This window comes from Musca vetustissima, unplaced genomic scaffold (assembly GCF_032173495.1).
Source record: "Musca vetustissima isolate MV318-11 ecotype Yass unplaced genomic scaffold, APGP_CSIRO_Mvet_v1 utg1603, whole genome shotgun sequence".
In the NCBI taxonomy this organism is placed as follows: Eukaryota; Metazoa; Arthropoda; class Insecta; order Diptera; family Muscidae; genus Musca; species Musca vetustissima.
In genome coordinates this window covers 172,312-194,209 of record NW_026884791.1, presented here as the reverse complement: position 1 = coordinate 194,209, position 21,898 = coordinate 172,312, and the positions used below count along the sequence as shown (strand labels likewise).

The following is a 21,898-nucleotide window of genomic DNA, read 5'->3' as shown; positions in this document are numbered from 1 at the left end:
CGGTCTGCTGATGGAGACGATTATGGGGAGATGGTCTGATCCAAGAGAAATGACGGGCTGCCAGCTGACGTCATTTATCAGACCCGGTGACACAATGGTTTGTCTGGCGAACTGTGACACTCTCCCCTTATTCTGGTGGGGGCATCCTCATTTACCGTGCAGAACGTGGAGCTATCAATTTGCTCTGCCAGCACTGTTCCCCTCTGGTCATTACCTAGGACGGAATGCCACAACTCGTGGTGGGCATTGAAGTCCCCTAGCACCAGACGGTTATTGCCTTCCAATAGAAAACTAATGTTGGGCGAATAACGCGGTTCACAGCTATTAATCGGCGGTATATACACGTTAAGCACCTCTACCTCGGCAGTACTACATTTAACTGCTACCCCCATACATTCCATGTATGGGTCACTAGAGTCAAGCTCAAGCGAGATAGGCCTGTATTGAACAGAGTGGTGCATAAGGAATGCTAGGCCTCCACCTCCACTTCTGGTGCGATCCTTCCTCAGAACGTTGTAACCATCACAACGCTGTAGGCTACAATTTTCATTGAGCTTGGTTTCCTGCACCGCCGCCACCAAAATATTCTTCCGATTCATGAAATCCACTATCTCATCTATTTTTCCTCGAAGACCGTTGCAATTAAATTGCAGAAACGATGCACTATCAGGGGTGGGAACAGCAACGTGCGGTGTTAAGTGCTGCATACTTGGTTGCTGTTCGGGTGACTGCGGTGGAGTTCCGTACTCCGACGAAGAAGACGACGACGTAGACGAAGACTCACTGGGGATCGCTCCACTGACCACAGTTATGAACTCAACACCGCGAAACGATTTGAGCCATGTTTCGACTATACTTAATGTGTAATACCAAACATATTCTTTACCACATTTTCAAGAGGTTTTCAACAAACCCAAACGTATATTTAATAAGGTGTATGCATCAGATACAACAATTAACATGTTACAAAAACAACATTGTTGTTTATAGAAATTGAATTGTCATGCTGATAATAATTTTCTGACAAAACAGTTATTTATTTTTGTTAACAGATAGTCTTAGAATAAATATTATTTATTATTTATAAATTTTTGGAGCTTTAAAGCGGGGAAAAGAAAAATATAAGCCCCGATCGGGATCAATTTTGAAAAGTTTACCCCACATAACCCTTCACGTCTTGATATTTTTCTTTTGTCGTAGATTACAATATATTTTTTTCGACGAAGTGGCTTCAAAATCTCTTCTTAACAGCCTAACCTAAAATTCAACTAGCTCGTTCGAAATTTTTCACCACAAAAGTAGAACACATGTATTTATATGAATGTTACCGAAATACGAAATCGAACGTACAAAATATCAAGTTGAACAATTTCAACTTTGACAGAACGTATTTTTCATTTTTTTCTTTTGTTGAAAACAAAAACAAAACATTCTGGAAATTTGAAATTTCGAATGGAAACTAAAAATATGTGGATTAATTTAATAAATTTTCAATTTTGTTTTGCTGTTTGTATTATTTGCTTGAAGATATGGATTCGACGTATTTGGGTAATACGGCCAATCCATATCGGACACTTGGTATGTTAGATGTAAAATTTAATATTTATATCTATGTAAGCAGCCAAGTAGTCTAGTATATATTATATTATTTATTATTCGATCACACTATTGTTGTATTTGTGTCTGCGTTTATTGTGCCTGAGAATTTCGCTGTTAATTTATAAGAAAAACACGATTAAATCGCCACTTTGAAGAATTCTCTGTTAAGGGTGCCTCATTGAAGTAAAATAACAGTTTCATTAAATTGTTATTTCTTTTGTTTACCAAAACAATGAGGTTGAGGTGTTATAATAACATAGTTCTCATATTGTGAAAATGTGCTCAGAATATAATAATGGGATATATGGCATAGATACATATGTCGTATATATATATATATATAATACCATCTAAATAATTTTATGCACATACTCGTAAATATTGTATTTGAGCGTCATTGATCTAATGACTGACATTTTTGTCCCAGTCCAACTCAAGTTTAATTGTCCCAGTTAATTACATTTTTTGATTTCAGTGATTAAGAAACACATATGTACCTATATTTCATTTCAATTCCTAAATTCCTTCTGAAGCTTCTGGAAATGACAAAATATGTTTTTAAACTTTTTACTAAAATTGACATACATACGTTTTCCAATTTGTATATGTATGTATGGTTACAAGGAAAGGCATAAATTTTTCATAATCTATTAGTATTCCCTTCCAATAAAATTTTATATTGGGTTTTACGTTGATTTGCATGTTTTTTCTTTGCGGCTTCAACGCAAGTCGGTACAACCTAATAAAACACTAATTAAAAAAGGACAACCAAAAAACTGGGTTATTTACTACACAAAACCATCTATCTTTAAAATAGATTTTATTTTGGAAAAGGGGTTGATTGCGATGCTTAACTTCACAATATGCCATCCCGGAAACCTTCTAATAATCCTCATTGACAAATTTATTTGCGTTCTTTGGTCTACCGCTACATAATTTGTAGGTACATACATAAATAGCTATTAAAGCATTGTCGTTGTAAAAAAACCCATACACCGAAAAAATTCACCGAATTTATACTGAACAGAAAAATTTACTAAAACTTTAAGAATTTTAAATTCCAAAAATACACGCGCGTTTACGAACCGGGGTACACACGAGAAAATATTTCTCAAATCACGGCATATTTTATGGACAGATGTCACAAACTTTTTTTTGAATGATTGAAAAATGATAAACAGCGTTTGATTTAGTCAATCAAAGTTATAAAATTCACATTTTTGTTTTTGCTTCATACCAAATTGTACTTGTCTAAGAGAAATGAAGAGCAACATGCAGAAGGATGGGGGAAATTGAAAGTGGCATAACGAATTTAATACCTAGAATGTCATATGGAAGGGAGTTGTTTAACACATTGAATACATACATATGTATATCCTAGCATCTGTATGATTGTGTATGTGTGTACGTCTGTGTATGAACATATGAATAAATAGCATTAACATAAATTCGAGTGAAATTCAATTATAAACAATGTAGAAATGACTGAATATGACAGGTGTTGAATTGTCGAATATGGAAAACCATCGGTGCGGAAGCAAAACAATTGTCTACGACAGATGAAAGGAAATCTTGTGTTTTAAATATGGAATAAAATGTTATATTAAAATAAAACAAATAATATGCTACTTCAAGCGACGCTTTTAAATGTGTAATACACAAGTATTATTTTATTTTATATTTCTCACAGAATAAACATTATGAAACTCAAATGGATCATTGAAGTTATTTGAATAAAATTGATAGATTTAGAAATTTATAAAATGTCAACATCATAAAACCATTACATAAAACATCATAACATCATAAAACCAGTACCAGTACTATTTTAGATATGTTGGAGGCCGTTGCCTGACTTGCCTACAAGATTCATCATAAATCCTCTTTTTGATAAAGCACTCACAAAACTATAGTCGTAGCATATTTTTCAATAATATTAGCTGAAAGTAGTAATTTGGAATGGATTGAATATCTACTCGTAGAAACATATGTGGATCCATAAGAATATTATGTCCTTTAATTATGCTGACAGATACGGTAATTTCCTACGTTTAGTTAGTCATCTTCTTCCGCTCTACTTAGTCCTGTTTGGGATCTCAATTAACTTTTTTCGCAATATTTTGAAGATTTTATCTTCTCACTAGAAACTTCTTCGTGATCCATGAAGGTATAAAGGTTTAGCACAGAAAATCGATTGATTTTGAGCAAAAACAATTCTTGATGTGACGCAAATAATACTCCATTAAGAGGGAGCAACCATATTGATAGTTGGAGCCATTACCATGACAAGAAATATACATTGGAAAATCTCTCTACCAATATTGTCCTTCCATTATTTTGGGAATTTTTTTTTATTTATTCGATTTCTTTGCAATTTAAGCCAATTTACAATTCATGAGGTCAATTTAAAGTTAATTACAAAGATTCCACCATATTTCATAGCTACTCAGTATAGAATTATGTATGCGTAATACTTATATTTATATATTATATATATATAAACATGAAAAATAATAAATATTATAATTTGTACTAGACTCAAATATGATAATATATTAAATCATTACTACTAAATAATTTTCGAACATAATTAAATAATTCTAGTGCCAAAGTACATTATTTTGAATGTTGCAAAAGCTCTTCTTTAAGTTTTATGAGTTCTTACAAGATTTCAGACGGACAACGTTGAACCGACAATGAATTTTACGTTAAGTATATACATATGTATTTATAGCTTAGAGTAACTTCTGGTATTGTGGACCATGCGTCAAATGTGGACCACCCCCCATATCTAAGAAAATCCTTGAAATATGCCAATGCCGCCTTGATAAATGTTTTCCTAATTAGTGAAAACAAACATCAAACTTGGTTTTTAATAAATAATTGCAATGTTGAAAATTTAGTAGGTGAAAATGTAGCTCTGATCTTAAAAGTGTGACTTGAAAATTTTTTAGCACAATAGTCGAACGATTTTGTAAAATAGTCGAACATTTTGTTTTTCTCGAATATAAAGAGGTTATGTGGTTTTCTTGTTTTCTTTAACAAAAATACACGTTTATCTGTAATTACTTTCGGTTATTTTTACATTTTTATTCATTTTTGAAGCCGATAATTATTTTTAAATAAAAATATTCAATGTCGGGTAATGTGGACCACTATAAAAAAGTGGGACATTTTCATGAGAACGAGTTCGAAACAAGGGCGCATTTAATATGCGAGGAGGTATTCTATCCTCTGAAAACTCGATATCCGAAATTATAGGTGCCTCGGTTGGATAATGAAGCAAGGACCTTCAAAATACCGCAAATGGGGTGGTACCCTTAAATGGGGGCTATTCCAAAACATAAACCCATTTATTTTTGCATTTATTGTTACCCAGGAGTGGAATAAATTGAAATTTATCACAACCAATCCACAACCTACCTTTAACTTACTGATCCTCATTACCCACACATACTGGTCCACATTACCCGCCAAGTTATTTTTATTCGCAGTTTAGAGCTTTTTGAAATATAATGCAATAACATTTTTATGGACAAATATATATAATTTTTGACCTGGAATATAATTAGCCAACAAATCTACCATGCTGTGAAAACAATTTGTTTTTATTTTTTACCGTTGTTACGCCCACAATATCAAAAAAAGAAAATGGTGGTCCACATTACCCGAAGTTACTCTACGTGATCACAGATGTGGAGGGAAAAAATTAACGTAGGGCAATATTTTGTTTCTCAGAACTTTAAATACATATCTCTTCTTATTTAACAATATTATGAAATTATGAGTGTATCCAATTATGAGTCGTCAGCTATTGTTAAGAAATGATACTGATTTTATTATTTTAATAGAGAAATCGCTGAATCATTTCCCTTCCATCTCATGTGATCTCATGATTCAGCCAGATTTGTTTCTGATTATGTTGTGATATGAAAACCACATTCAAATATTTTATCGGTTTCAACAAATATTTATATTTTATGTTAACCATTACTTACCTCTATTTTCAGATACTGGTTACCAACCGGAACAAGGAGACAGTGCTATTATAAGTAAGTATAAGTATATATGGGAAATTACAAAAATCTTTTAAATTCCTTGAAGCTGAGGTTTGCAAGGTTATAACTCGCGAAATATGAACATATTGCATATAATTTAAATTCATTTCTATAAAATGAAGTGTTCTTGTCAGAATCTTAAAATATTGGTAATAAATAATAAGTTTGGTGGAAGCTGTGATGGTGGTAATGTAAAAAAATGGGTGAAAATGTGTTGAAGCCAACGAGTTTTTTTGTGTTCGTTCCTGATTTGTGGCTAAACTGCACAACGCACGCACATGTGATCAGTGACTTTGTTGCAGAATACCCCATGGACAATATGATTCTAATGTATGATTTTTCGATATAATCACTGCATCCACCCTAAAAGGATGCTGACATTTTGAAGCCGGATTTTCGGTGTTTTTTTAAATTTTTCTTATAATTAGGATGCGCATCAAGATAATGGACTAAACTAATTATAGGATTGTAGAACTCGTTATTTTGCTTCGTTTAGTGTATATCTCATGAATGTGCTCACCGTAGTTTCTTTGCAATTAGATTCCAAAGACGAAAATTTGGTGCGTAAATTTTTATAAAAAACATATTTTTGAGTCTAAAATTAAGAAAGCCCATTCAAATTCCGTGGAACCCCGCGTGATTTTAGTTTTTTTACGTGCCGGATCTAATCAGCCCATCCATGTTCAATTCCGCCCAATAAAACGGCGGATATAGGTACCTTGAATGTGGGAAAAACTGCAAAAACTTATTTTGACAAATTCGCGTATATAATCGCGTTTTTCTTCGAATTGATTTTACATACATTCATCATTGTGTTATCATATTCGCGAATCTATGTGAAAATATGTCAAAAATATATCGATACGCGAATAATATGCGTATTTTATCCAAAATCGATTGTGGAGGCACATCCGCGGTTCTTAACCGATCCTTTTAAAATAGGTGTCCTTTTGTGTATTTTCATAGGAGATTACTGAAATCGGATGCGCATACAAATCGTATGCACGTTGCGTGATTTTTAGCCATTTTTAGGGTTTTTGCATAGTAAACATCGAAAAATTCATAATTATTGAAAGACATTGATTCGGTTTATGCGAAACCCGCATGCGCATCAACTGATTTCAACTAATACGCGAATTGCATGCTTTTAAATATTGGTAATTTGTATGTATTGTAACTGCAATATATTTAGTCATTTTTACAGTCGAAACTGTTATCAGATGAATATACCGATATTTAACAATCATCTAAAAATTTGAAGAAAAAAGCGTCGCATATTTTAGAAGATTGAGGCAAAACGGTATTCCCTTAACCATACTAAAAAAATCGAAAATTCAAAAAACATTTCGATTTAATTAAAAAATTAATTTATTTTATTTTCAGATATCTTCATGCTTCTATTTGTTTTTCGCGACAATTTAACCGGAATTCAATGTGATTTGACAAGTATGCAAAGAAAACAAATGTGTTTAACCATTTGTGAAGAAATTCGCGAATTACAACAAATAGGAATTAATTTAATTTATATTTGAAATACAAGATTTAAAACCGCTATAACTTTTGTGCGCAGCATCCGAATTTGTGAACGCGTACATATTTCGAATCAGCATATCTTTCTTAACCTATGTACCAAAAATCATGAATGTGCTCGCAAAAAAAATTTTTTTATACTAAGCCTCGTAGGCTTTATATTTTAAAAATATCTTATTTACAAAAAAAAAAAAACAGTAAGGAAAGTAATAAAGTCGGACGGGGCCGACGATATAATACCCTTCACCACTATGGGTATATTTAAAAGATGCATCCTAACAGAAGAGTCATTAACATGAAATTGGATTAACTAAAATATGTGACCTTTATCTAAATGTGAACCGACTTAGATCAATCCATAAACATGACATTCGTTTGTTACAATGGGACAATATTATGTAAATCGATGTAAAGCAAATATCAATCGGGCACCCGTTGAACATTTGGAGCCCAATTAACACGAAGTCGGTCGGCTATATCTGTACTTCTACACGAGATTAGGTCATTCAATTCAAAAAATTATAAAGAGTTTGGTGCACCATTTACTTAAAATCGGATGAAATCGGATGAACCGATTTCAACGAAACTTGTCACAGGTTAGGTTAGATTGATTTCAGCACTTTTTATTCCTAATGGACATATTTTGGGACCTTGGGCCCTACTTAAAATCGGACGAAGGCTATATGGGAGCTATATCTAAATCTGGACGGATTCCAACAAAACTTGACCCACGTTTGTCTATACTATCTGAAGAACGTTGTGCAAAATTGTGTGTCAATCGGCCTAACATTGAGTCTTTGGTGCACCACTTATTTAATATATGAAGAAAATATATCTAAATCCGAACTGATTCCAGCAAAACTTGACACATGTTATGTCATACAAATTTTAGTACGTTATGGAAATCGAATGATAAATAGGGACTTCGGTGAACCATACACATTAAATATATATGGGAGCTATATCTAAATCTGAACCGATTTTTGCCAATTTCAACAGGGTTCGTCCTTGTTCTAAATAAAAGAGTTTTGCCAAATTTCATCCAATTCGAATCATAAATGCGACCTGCATATATGCATATTCTAGAAAGGAACCATGTATCTATCTCGTTTCCTATTGCCTGTTACAAACATATGCACAAAGACATAATACCCTGTACCACAGTGTGGTGTAGGGTATAAATATATTAGTTTGAGCTTAGTGACTTTTTGTGGCATAATGCCCCAAATATACATATATTTTAAAATACAGTTCACTGCAAAGTTAATAATAATAACTGATTAATTTATTCCTAGTCCCCGACAACACCTATTACGATGCACGTCCACATAATTTTGCAAAGTCATTCACACAATTGTTTTTGTAAACAATAGAAAAACAAATTCACACCATTTTTGTAAAACCCCATACGCAAGATTTTAACTTTGACGTATAGTTGTAGATATTGTTGTAATAATACATTACAGTACACACTTACAGGTAGTGACGGGATATTTCTAGCTATTTTAGAAATATTTCACAGATTTAGTATAATGTATGTATCTACTTCAATTATAATTGACTAAACATCCCATCTAATCTCAATTCAAAAACATTGGAAATTGCCAAAGATTTAGTCTGAGATTGTTGTAATCTAGGCGAATTTATATAATATGCAATTGACAATTTTATAAAATAAATTGTCCGAATTTATTACTGGGTACACATAATACTTATATTTCTAATAACATAATCAAAATTTGTCCCTAGAAATTTAATATATTAATTACACCAAAAATGATTTAATTGTCTTTCAAAAACTCTACGGCATTATAGTTAGTTAGTTTGAAAAGAGGGGTGGTTTAAAAACCACCATATGTCCATTATGGGACATACACTTAAGCCATAGGAGGCCTGTTGTGCGCTCTAGGAAGGAAAGGTATTTAGATTGGAATTATTCTTAAGTTTTTTTGTTTGGTCTCGATATTCTTCTAGGAATTCTGTGTTTTTACAGAAGTCCTTTAGTATTTTCCATTCACACCTCCGTAGGTCATTAAGTTCAGGAATAGTGTCGTTTTTCAAGATTTGGGTTCGGATGAGTGCAAAAGCTGGGCAGTGGCATAAGAAATGTTCCAACGTTTCGTGAGAATGCCTATCAGTCTGCTTAGTTCTTTCTTGTTTAGCGTAAGTATTTGCTTAGTCTTATCCTCATTTGGGTCTCCCCATAAGATTTTTGTGTTTTTTCCAATCCTCTCGTTATTCCAGAGTGTTTTGTGCGCCTCTTTCGCCCATGACCTCATTTCTAGACGTGAAGCGCTGAAAGGTTTTGCACTGTTCACATCTATGTTGATTAGGTCCATAGCACGTCTGGCGAGTTGGTTGGCTATCTCGTTTCCTATGACTCCTGAGTGACCCGGTACCCATATTATACGTACAAGACCGTGTCGTGAGAAGTTGTTTATTGTTTTTATGCATTCCAGTACAGTTTTTAAAGTAACTGTCTTGCATGTTATTGTATTAATAGCATGTTTACTATATGTCATGATGTTCATGTTATTATGCCCAGAGTTCTTTCCCGCTAGCCGGGAGCTTAACAACATCTTAGACACTCCGTTATACACAATGCTTGAACCTCCGCCTGTAGGATCGTGTTGTGATCCACTCGTTCATGGCTTTAAGTCTTAAAGCTGCAGGCGAAGTGAGATTTCAGTCCCCGGCTCTTCAATAAATAGTCCCAGTCCCGTCTTTCCCGCTAGCCGGGAGCCATCCGTGTAACAACAGTTCCCCGGAGGCATATGAGCTAGTGTTCCGCTGCTCCATGAGTCTCTGTCCGGTATCAGGATTTCACACAATGTGATTGCTCTTGTTTCAGGTATTCGATCTGACTCAAAGTGGTTAATTGAGTGTCCGATCGTAGCCTGTAGTATGTTTTCGTGCGGTGTGTAGTGTCCGTTGTCGATCCACTCGTTCATGGCTTTAAGTCTTAAAGCTGCAATGGCCGCTTTACTTTATTTGGATGTCAACTGGGTGTATATACAATATAGTTTCCAGTGCCCTGGTTGGTGTTGTCCGCATTGTCCCGCATATGCCTAGACAACAAGTTCTTTGGACTTTCTGTAATGTTATTACATTACATTTTTTGTCTATTGCTGTCCACCAGACTACAGACGCGTAAGTTAGAATTGGGCTAATAACGCTCTTGTAGATCCAGTTTACCATCTTTGGGTTGAAACCCCATTTTACAAAGTGGCAAAAATTGCTAAATCATTTATATTTATAAATATTTTAAAGTTATCTGCCTCTAAAACTTATAAATATAAGTTGTAGCAAACATGGCTAAATCTTGAGATTAACGGTCAGCCTTAGAAAGTATATTTTGTTGAATTTATTGAAAATTAGCGGGCCCGGCAAACGTTGTCTTGCCTAGCAATATTTTGTATTATAATATTTTTGATGTATAATTTTTGGCTTTTTTGGAGTGTACAGATCTATGGAAAACCTTGATATTTATCAGAGCACACATAAAGAGACATTACAGTACTGAATATCTACAATTTGATGTTTATGAGCGAGTCTTGTGGTATTTTTTCATTCTAAAGTTTCGGTGGATATACATTTATTAATATTTGAATTCGTGAAAAAATATAAAAAAATATAAATTTAATAAAATTAATAAAATTAAATGTTTCCCAATATATTTATAACACTTCCTCATATCGGTAGTCCAATGTTAAGTTAGCTTTTTTACCCTTTACTATTTAAGATGGATCTTTGCAATTGCACATACATTACTACTACTCCTAGTGTTCACTTTTTTGGGTAGATCCCATATAATTTAATATTAGTGATACTTATTGAGCAAAAAATCTCACTACATATATAATTGTACTCCACATTTTTTGATGCTGTTTGGGATTTATGCACGTTTTTAAATCCAATCAGCTCCAATTTGGCATTTAGTAGTTTTATTTGGTAGAATGAATCCTACTACAAATTATCAATATTGGTCAATTCTTTGAGGTAGCTTCCATATAACGGTACCCCCAGTTTGGTCCAGTGGCTATTATTATTTTTTTTTATTTTGGATGATCAAAACCTCTTTACCAAAAATTATCAATATTGTCCAAGAGTAAAACACGTTTTTTTTTTTTGCGGAAAATTTTCTATGTAGATTCAAGTTTTGATATAGTTCCTACATACAGTTTCCGCCCATTTTCGGTATTATAAAGACTGAATTTCCCTTTAAAGTTTGACATAACGGATTCCTGTGAATGAACGTTTTAAAAAGACGCCACACATATTTTCCGTTTAATTTTCGGTATGTTAAAGTTCTTAACCCGTTTTACAATCTGAGTGTTTGTAATTTTGAACATTATTTTTTCCAAGCACGGACAACCTACTACCACATAAAGCTGTATATATCGGTAGTTAACATATTGAGATATTTGTATTTTTTTTTTAATTTTGCGGTTTTTTGATAGTTGCTCTCTTTCCTTATGAGATTGGTGATAGAATTTTGCAAAGAAAATATAATTGTAAATTAGTTTTCTCAGTGATAAACACTTTTGGTATCGGATATATTCGAGGTGATGTGTTTATAAGTTCAAAAACATTGGCCAACGATTAGGCATATAACCACCATATGGTACCACCTGATTTGATATTTCCCGTGGCATAACAACGTTTTAGATACTTTAACGATCAACGTGGCCCTATGGAACTATTATTTTTATTTTCAAGAAAAATAATCTAGGTCGTGTATCTTAGAATCAGAACTCTATTCCGAATGTCTTCTGATTTTCATCCTTGCATTTGTCCCAAACTTTACGTGCAATTTATGGACAACGTGTACATACAATGATCGCGTGTACATTCAATTATATACTTCTCAATTATTTTTTTATTCTCACATAAAATAGTTTCTATACAATGAATTTGAAAAAATAAAATATTATGAAATTTGTCAATAATTAACAAATGAAGGCTTTGAGGAATGATCCACCAACGATTTTATCTCAAAATAACATCTATGGCGTGGTGCAATCAAAATAGGTCGATACTAAATTCGTTCAAATGGAAATAGGCTTCATAATATTTTTTGCAAATTTTTCGCGATTCTCACATTTTAAACCTTCCCTGGAGCTCCACGAACATTTCAAGACTAAGATAAGAAAAAATCGTTCAGCCGTTTTCGAGTTTAGCGGGACTAACGAACAGCAATTCATTATACCCTTCACCACACTGTGGTACAGGGTATTATGTCTTTGTGCATATGTTTGTAACAGGCAAATGGAATCGAGATAGACCCATGGTTCCTTTTGAGAATATACATAGAATCACTTTCTAAGTCGATTTACGCTTGTCCGTCTGTCCGTCCATCCGTCCGTCTGTCCATGTTAAATTGTAAACAAAGTATAGGTCGCATTTATTATTCGAATTGGATGAAATTTGGCACAGCTCATTCATTTGGTCCAAGGACGAGCCCTATTGAAATTGGAAAAAATCGGTCCAGATTTAGATATAGCTCCCGATTTAAGGTAAATGGTGCACTAAAGACCCTATATATCTGTCGATTTGCACGAAGTTTGGTACAACGTACTGAATTAAGCCTAGAATGATGTCTGCCCAGTTTCGTAAAAATCGGTCCAGATTTAGATATAGCTCCCATATATAGTTTCGTCCGATTTCATGTATATAATTTGATTTGCACCAAATTTGACACACCGTACTGAATTGAGCCTAGAGTGATGTCTCCAAAGTTTCGTGAAAATCGGTCCAGATTTAGATATAGCTCACATATATAGTTTCGTCCGATTTCATGTAAATGGTGCACCAAAGTCCCTATATATCTTTCGATTTGCACGAAATTTGGCATAACGTACTGAATGGAGCGTAGCATGATGTCGGTCATGTTTCGTGAAAATCGGTCCAGATTTGGATATAGCTCCCATATATATTTTCGTCCGATTTCATGTAAATGGTGCACCAAAGTCCCTATATATAATTCGATTGGCACGATAATTGGCATAGCGTACTGAATTTAGTCCAGACTGATATGTGCCAAATTTCGTGAAAATCGGTTGAGATTTATATATAGCTCCCTTATATTATAGATTGATTTTAAGTTATTGACGCACCAAGGATCCAATATATGGCTGATAGGAACAAAACGTAGTGAAAATAGTATATCCTAACCTGTGACAACTTCGGTTCATATTTGGATAAAACTTCCATATATATTTTCGCCCGATTTTAAATAAATTGGACATCAATATCCTCATGTTAGTCAGATTGACATCAAATTTTGCACAACGTACAAAATTGAGCATAGAATTACGTAGTTGTGTTTTCTAGAAGTACAGACATAGCCCAACTGATGACCTAATGATATTTGTTTGAAGTCGATTGATCTAAGTCGATTCACATTTAGATAAATGTCACATATTTTATTTCATCCAATTTCATGTTCATAGTCCTGTTTAATGTACCCATAGTTGTGAAGGGTATCATATAGCGGCACCGTCCGACATTACTACTTTCCTTACTGGCTTTTATATATATAGAAGAAGAATCGACTTTATTTTTCATTTTATTTGAGAGAGTAAGCCGTTTTTATTCTCTTCTGGATAATACTGAGAAAAGTAAACAGACAACATCTAGTAAGATTTTGCAAAATATCTCGTAATTTCATATAAAAAGCTTGAAATGTTCTTTTTAGGCTCATTAAGGAATACAATTCATAATAAAAAAAATGTTCTTGACTTTGATCCAATTTTAAAATTAACGGCTGATAGAGATACATCGAATTGTGCTTGATAAATCTTACTGGATGAAATTTACCAGTAACTTTCAGTTAGTTCTCAGCATAGAACTGCTCTTTCTTGTAGGACTTTTGAATAAACAGACAACATTCTGTAAAATTTCGGAACAATTGTTACCAAATATTACTGGAATGGATAATATAAACCCACAGGGTTAACGAAATCCAGTACAATGTAAACGAACTATTGAAAAATAAAGTTTGTTACGCTTGTTTAATATCGGAATTTACTGTAATCGGAATGTTTTGGCCTGCTCCGCATTCTGCACTTATTTTTTAATGTTTATCTTTTATAAATGCTTGAGTGATAAATTGGACACGTACCGACAGCCTATGAGCTTAAGGGCCCCATACACTATAAATCATGCCGTCATGCCGATGAACCCCTTTTTCTATATGTGAGATTGACTAGTGTATGGCAAACTCTTCAATCACTATTCCAAAAAATCGATTTTTGTCCCAAAAATTGCATTTTGATTCGTAAATTCAGTTGTTTTTTATTTCGTCACAATTTTATTATTTTATGACAACTTTCAAAATGAATATTATTCACCAGATTGATAGGGGTTCATTTTTAAAGTCAAAACTATTTTGATTTTCTTCATGCATTGTGTGTGTCACTCATACATAAATAAACTTTCCAAAAATAACACATACTATGATAAATGCTGTACGGCATGATGTATAGTGTATGGGGCCCTTTACATTTGTTCTACTAGGCCCAAAACCAACTCAGGTGCCTTTAATTTGAGTTCTCAAAATTTAATAAACAAATTTTGTTCAATTTTGCAAAATCTGAAAATGGTATTTCTGATTATAATCTTATATTACGTATATATATAATATTTACAGTTGTCAATATCTGCAAATTAATATATATTGTTTATTTATTGTGTATATTTTCAGAGGATCTTCTGCAAATGCTAGGAAATAATGAAGCTTCAGCTACTGAACATCAAAATATATTAGATACCCAACCTGTGCCTAGTCCAGGTTCAATGTCATCGGCCTCGTCTTCGCCCACCTATGCCAGCCTTTCGCAACGATCGCCCCAACCTAACATTATCGAAGGGAATCCATATATACGGATTGTGGAACAACCCCATCCCAAAGGATTACGATTCCGGTATATATGTGAAGGACGTTCGGCAGGATCAATACCGGGTATTAATTCGACACCGGATAATAAAACATATCCCACCATAGAAATAGTCGGTTACACAGGTAATGTCAAAATCATTGTGTCCTGTGTGACAGCCGAGGAACCCTACCGACCACATCCACACAATTTGGTTGGTAAGGAAGGCTGTGATCGAGGGGTGTGCACCATGCGCCTAAAAGGACCCCCTATGCGCGCGGTTTTCAGCAATTTGGGAATACAATGTGTTAAGAAAAAAGACATTAAAGCAGCTCTGGAGGAGAGAGAGCGAATTAATGTAGACCCCTTCAAGAGTAAGTATTGCCAGCATTTTGACATTTGAAGGAAATTGAATTGATGAATTTTCTCCCATTTAGCTAAATTTGCACACATGGATCAACCATCCAGCATTGATCTCAATGTTGTACGACTATGTTTTCAAGCATTCATACCGGTTGGTCCAAAACAGTACTACAAGCTCAAACCCGTAGTCACCGAACCCATATACGATAAGAAATCCATAAACGAGCTGGTCATATGTCGGCTCTGTAGCTGTTCCGCTAAAGCTAGTGGTGGCGATACAATTTTCCTACTGTGTGAAAAATTACCCAAGGATGATGTTAAGATTCGATTCTACGAGGAGAAGGACGGAAAAGTCATTTGGGAGGATTACGGCGAATTTCAAGCAACAGACATACACAAGCAAACTGCAATAGCGTTCAAGACGCCACGTTATCGTAACACAGACATTGAGAAAAGGGCACAGGTACCAAAATTCTACAATAGCTATCGTTTTTTATTTTAATTTAAAATCTCTTTTTCAGGTTTTCATACAACTTGTTCGATTTTCCAGCGAACCCGCTGTCAACGGTCAGACTCCCGCGTTCAGCCAAATCAGCGATCCCTTGCATTTCGAATTTTATCCAGATCCAGGTATATATTCATTTCCACGGCTACAGCGCAAATTGAAGCGCCGCCAAGATATGGAAATCTTTCAGCAAATTCTCTCATTGGACAGTGAAACTACAGCGACAAAATATTCGGAATTATCTTTAAATCGAGACGAAGAGGGTAATGACTTCGTCAATGACGATGATACAGACGAATCAGCGACAAGTACCAACTCCTCCGATCAGGATCGAAGCTCTGGTACTCTTAATGGGACCGAAGAATTGAGGAAGCGCCTTGATACTAGCGAAGTCGCAGACGACATGGAGGAGAACGAATGCGTTGGCCACTACGTAAAAGCAATAGACAATCGACGTTATCGAGAAGGTCGACGTAGTGCCAGCATGGACATAGCATTTCCCGTACCTCGATTTAACTTAACATCCATCGACGACTGTACACAAACATCAACGCCTATGGAAGAGATTTTACGCAGCACTGAATTGGGCAAGATGCGCCCGCTCGAAGCGGTAGATAAAATCAACGAATGGATGAAATCAAACGAAATCGAACGGACTGACAGTTTGACGGTTGAGACAGGCGATAACATTTCGTTTGAGGCAAAATCGTACACTGACGATCATATGAATACGGCACTTATTGAGCAGGACATAGACTTAGATGACACTCCGGATTTGGATTTCCTTTTGCATCGGACCCATGACAGACAGAGAGAACTACATTCGGACAATAGCAATATTGCAACAGAGACAGACCTTACCGATATACCGTTACCAGTTAAGAATTTTAGATGTGTAACTAATGTGTCTGAGGATCAGTTTGATGATTCCGCAACATATTCTAGTTTACAATTCGCATTTGAGAATCCCATTCAAATTCCCGATATACCCAAGGGCATACAATCAGTAAAAATAGCAACAACGCCAGAAATAATGGTAGACCAAGCACAACCGCCTCAAACACCACCGTCCCCACCACTTCCTTTGCCACCACGAACACCATCGCCGATACCGGAGCAAATGTTACCGCCACTACCACCAAAACGTAAACCTTCACAAGAGTTGGATATAACATTTGTACCAAATGTAGCAGTGACCCATCGACAGGCTTGCGTGGAAACAAATGCATCAAAAGTGCATGTTTCTACTTCTAATACCAGTACAGAGGATGTCGTTTTGGAAGAAGCCAAAGCATCGGCAATCAGTACAGAGATATCCGCTTTAGTGTCCAACCCTATTTGTCAAATAAATATCCCCAAAACTACAGAAGCAAGTCAAGAAGAAAGTACAGCAGACCCTCCATCATCGCCGAACAAAAAAATGGGCTTCATATCCCGTTTTTTCACACGCAGAAGAAGTAAGCCAGAACCTACCGTTTCGAATAGTAATCATAACAGGGAACCGAGCATTTGTAATTTTTCGTTGAACGATGCAATTCGTGGTTCTGTTCGTTCATTGAGATCTTTGCAATTCGGGGCAAATGAAAATCCCACTCCAAAGAAAAGCATTGGCAAACCTGTGGGCCGCAGTGCCAGTAGTGTGTCGGGCAAAAGTCCCGCACAACGTCAAGCAGACGTTATACATATTCCCCTCAAGGGACCACGGGCCGTTGATAGAGCTAGTTATGCATATGGCGATACAAGTACCGGTCTGTTGGACCAGAGAAGCTTGAGTGCTTTACAGCTGGCCAATATACCCTTGTCCGATGGTAATTTAGAACTTGTTGCCATTGCCGATCGTGAAGGCATAAAGCGCTTGTCGGAGGCTGAATACAATATATGTCTGGAGTCAAGTACAAATATAAGTGAAGTAGAAAAATTTGCTCTGTACACAGTGGCTAAAACCTCAAGGGAAAATATTAACGAGACGGATGGTGGTGAGGTGTTTATATCTGATGCTATCAACTAGGCTAAATAGTAGATATTGACTATGATTATTTATAAATATGGATGTTTTGTCTATTTGAAATATTATCTCCGAAACTGCAATAGTTTACGATAGTTTGTCCACCCACGACAATGTTCATCATCTCCACTGCCTTATCTAAATCCAGTCAATCGATGTAGACCAATTTTATTTTTAATACATAATTTGCATTTATTTTAATTGTAGACCAATTCAAGCGAAAACGCCTCAGAACAGGCGGTAATCCAATGCGAATTCTTGAGGAAATACGGCAACAAGAACATATGCATAACAACAAAAGCAATAGTAATATTTGTAAGTTGGTTTTCCGCATCTTCTTATTTAGATTATGGGTATTTCGACAACATTTCACATTGGTAATGGGAGTTTGTAGCAAATTCATCCTAGCAATTAACTCAAGTCATTATTTTCATGGTAGAAGGCATTTCCTACATTTTCACACACACATCACACATATCTTTCGTCATAAGAATACTAATAAAAATATTTGTGACTAAGAATATAAAAAAAAGGATAAATATATCAATAATAATAATAATAATAATTAGTGAAATGATATGAATATATCTATTGAAAGTCTATTTTAGTAGGCAAAAGAATATCTCATATTACTGTTCATGAATTAAGGAGAACATTTTCGTAAACAGAAATACACCTTGGTATTTGAGCAATTCTAAAACTATATTTCAATTTGGAATTCTCATTCAAATTATATTTTGATTAATGTGATGTTCCAAATGCTGTATGACCAAGTCCAAAATAAAACAAAATCAGATTTGTACGTGCTAATTCGTTGATAATAAAAATATGTAAATAAATGTCGAAAAATATAAATATAGTTTTTATTCTAAATTGGATGATTGGCTGACAGTAATTTTAATTTTATAAATGTTTATGCAGATAGTTCGGTAAGTCACTTAACTTCTGGATTAAACTTCTGGATTAATTAATTTGATACAAAGTGTGTAAAATCGAGAGTCGCATGAATGTTGTAATGTCTGTATAGCAATTTAACATCCAAGGAATAATATTTGACGTACACAGATTTGATGTAGATGTTTTATATGTTCATATTGTGTGTTTTGTAAAATTAAAACGTCGCATTTTACAATGCTTTTGTATTTTAGCGAATTAAATGTGTATTTATTGATTATATATGTATTCTTATTGATATTGATGTATCATTATAATTTTTAATACATTTGAAACACTACGCATAATTTATTTGACAATATAGAATTAAGATAAATAACACTTTCCCAGAAAGCGAACGAATATATTTCGTATAATATTAATAATATTCCTCACATTGGTAACATTTCAAACAAACTAACATTATCCACAATACATATTAATATAACTAGAATATTGCATGATACGTTCGTGGAAGTACCCGTTATCTAATATCTGTCCATGTCTTTTTAGCAACAAACGCAATGTGGAATATACCACCACCATCACAATCACCATCGACCTCAACAGTTCCAGAAATAAAAAATGAACCCTGTAAGTATCCTGGAAATTAAAAAATGAAGTCTAATTTCTATTTGTAAAAATGTATTTTGAATTTATTAGAATTACGTTATTGGTTTGAGTTGTTCAACAACCCATATATCCCACATACATACCTTTCTACACCATTTGCTTTCTTTGCTGCATTTTATTGATGATCGTTCGTATAATTATAACAATATTTTTATTTGAGAGATAAATTATTGAATATTTTTTTAATTGAAAAGTAAACTAAAACTCCCTGTATTCATTAATACATCAACTTTTACTTATTATTTGCATGTGTAACTAACTTTTAATTTGCTTTATGTTGCAGATTTATCGCCAAATTATTGTGGCACATATAGAACACCATATCAAATGTCGCCATCGCCACAGCCAGCTTCACCAATGAATCGCAACAGTATGACACCATCACCTGGTCTAATGAAAACACCCAGTGCTGAAAGTCAAACTCAAATGTGCAATTCCTATAATCAAATTCAAATCAACGGCAACAGCCCCTACGCCACATCAAATACCAATAACAATAACACAAATCCATTTTTGAATTGTGACAATCGGTTGAATACAATGTCCACCTCACCATCAACGCTATTTTACAATCCCACAAGTGGCGGGAGTATAACCCCACTTTATCAGAATGCTAATAACAATGGAAATCTGTGTACCACGTCACAACTTCCAAACATTACATGCACCAACAATACTAATGGTGTAACATCTTCCTCCACACTCAACATTGTCGACAATCCTCAGGTGCAGTACCAGTATCAAGAATATCAACAGCAATCGTATTTACAGCAAACACCCCAAATAGATGGTACTCTCGACGCACTTCTAACGATAGATAGTGATAACTTCGTTAACATCAACTCAGAGGAACTTCGTCTCTCTAATTTGTCAATTTCTACCTAGAATACAAACGATATACATAGTTTGTATAAACATAAACATATGAGAGTCAAGTAAAAGCGAAATAAACAAATCTGGACCCGAAAAACTCCTAGGGCCCAATTGAGTGCCAATAGAAACAAATGTCCCATGTGCTCAAACAAGCAAATCGGAGTTTAACGAATATGAATCTCAATTTTGTTGATATTTTAAATTAGATATGAAGATCGAAAATAAGTTTTAATTTAAGTTAAATGTATTAAGGTTTTCATTAGTTTTGCACAAATGTAGACGTAGTTTTAATTCAAAAATATTCTGTATCATTCGTACATATATAATTAAAAAGAATAAAAACGTTCAATTGTTATTGGATAAGAAAAAAGTTAAAAAAAGTTAAAAATAAATAAAATTTTCGAAATATATATATTTGTTTATTATCGTGGTCCAGACTATACTGTTTTCACCATGTAAAAGTTTAACGTTGGGGTATGTCGATGGTTTCTATTGGATCGGATTTCTATACGGGGTAGAATCTTCTTCACTGAAAATTCACAATAAATGAGGCTCTCAATGCTCACAGCGGTTAAATTATTTAGATTTAGATTAGCGATTGTTATAGTTATAACTTTTATAATAACCTTGCTGAGTGATAACCATTAAACATTCTACGTTATATAGTTGCATTCATAGGAATTATACATTGCACCATCGCATTTTTTAGCCCAGGAGTTAATTGATTTGAGCACTGAGCGACTTATAAGATGGCACTGCCTAATTGTATTGTATTTTTCACAGAAAATGCTTTATATATCGGTACCGCTCCATTATTTGTTTTTAAAGAACAGAAATACATTTAAATGAGTAAGAAATGAATTGCATCTTTATTTTAGTTTATTGTTGTTGTTGCAGCCCTACTATTTTTGGCCGAATTTGACTTGAATCATTTCGCATCGTGGACCCCTCAGTCGTAGCCGTATTGTCCGTTTATGAATGAAGCTTCTGCAAATCTGAAAGACTAAACGGCCAAATTAGCTTTGGTTAATTTGAATTATGATTCGGACGAAATGTATTAAAAACATAATATCGGAAGGACTAAGCTTCAACCAGATATCATTAATGGTATACATAGTTGCAGGAATATTCCATTAACAATTAATTCATTGCCGTTTTTTGTACATTTTACAACATACACTTTACATTTTACAATCTATAATAAAGTTATAGTATTATGTAAACGAATTGATTTATTGAAATATAATTTTATTTTAGAGATAACTACATGAAATAAAACAAAATACTACAAATAGGTCCGTCATTTTTTGTGTACAAAATAAGAACATTCACTTTTTGTTGAATGTTCTTTACATTAATAACATGATGTAAAATGAAATTTGGAATGTTGTCATATAATATACATGCAATGATAATAATTATAACAAATACAGAACAACATCAATCATACGTATGATATAATAATGTGAATGTGGCTATATATATAAATGTATCAAAAAATGGGAAGAATGTCGCAATGTAA

At 34.1% G+C, this 21,898-nt stretch overlaps 1 protein-coding gene across 1 annotated transcript in view; it reads right to left on the bottom strand.

Annotated features, from left to right (window-relative positions):
- The window catches only part of LOC133331803 (restin homolog), a 61,249-nt gene that overhangs the window by 18,408 nt on the left and 20,943 nt on the right, over positions 1–21,898 (bottom strand). The window lies entirely within an intron of this gene.